Genomic DNA, 1059 nt, shown 5'->3' on the forward strand with positions numbered 1-1059 from the left:
TTAATTTTTAAAAAGAGACTTGAGCAAAATCAAGGGATAAAAAGCTTATTCAAAGAAATAAGAACAGAAAACTTTCTAAAAGAGATAAATATTCAGGTACAGGAAGGTCAGAGACCCTAAGGCATATAATAATCAAGCTCTCAAAGATCAAGGACAAAGAGGGGATCCTAAAAGCAGCAAGATAAAAGAAGCAAATAACATATAAAGGAGCTCCAATTCATCTGGCAACAGACTTCTCAGTGGGAACCATATAAGCCAAGAAGGAGTGGGGTGACATTTTCAAAGTGATAAAAGAAAAAAAAACTGCTACCCAAGAATACTGTATCCAGAAAAGCCATCCTTAAACTATGAAGGAGAGAGAAAGTCTTTCTCAAACAAAAGGTGTGAGAATTCACATCACCAGACCTGTCTTACAAAAGAATGCTAAAGATATTTCTTCAATATGAAAGAAAAAACCACTAACATGCAAAAAGAAAAAATTTGAAGGTATAAAACCCACAAAACCCAGTTAAGTACATGGACCAACCCAGAATAATCTCATACTGTAATTGTGATGTGCAATCCACTTGTAACTCTAGATAAAGCCCAAAAAACAAATCTATCAAAACAATAATACCTACAACAATCTGTTAAGAGATAGACAATACAAAAAATGTAAATTGAGACAACATAAAGTCAAAAGTGGGGAGATTATTTTTTAAGAGATGGCGTCTCACTCTGTCACCCAGGCCGGAGTACAGTGGCATAATCATAGCTCACTTTAGCCTTGAACTCCTGGGCTCAAGCAATCCTCCCACCTCAGCCTCTCAAGTAGCTAGGACTACAGGTGCATGCCACCATGCCCAGCTAATTTTTAAAAATTTTCATAGAGACAGGATTTTGCTATGTTGCTCAGGCTGGTCTCAAAATCCTGGCCTCAGCAATACTCCCACCTCAACCTCCCAAAGTACTAGTGTTACAGGTGTGAGCCACCATGTCCAGCCTATAAGTTATCATCTCTTCAAAATAACTTGTTATATCTAGAATGTATTTTGTTTTTGTTTTCTTTTGTTTTTTTTT

This window comes from Propithecus coquereli, unplaced genomic scaffold (assembly GCF_000956105.1).
Source record: "Propithecus coquereli isolate 6110/MARCELLA unplaced genomic scaffold, Pcoq_1.0 Scaffold3, whole genome shotgun sequence".
Lineage (NCBI taxonomy): Eukaryota > Metazoa > Chordata > Mammalia > Primates > Indriidae > Propithecus > Propithecus coquereli.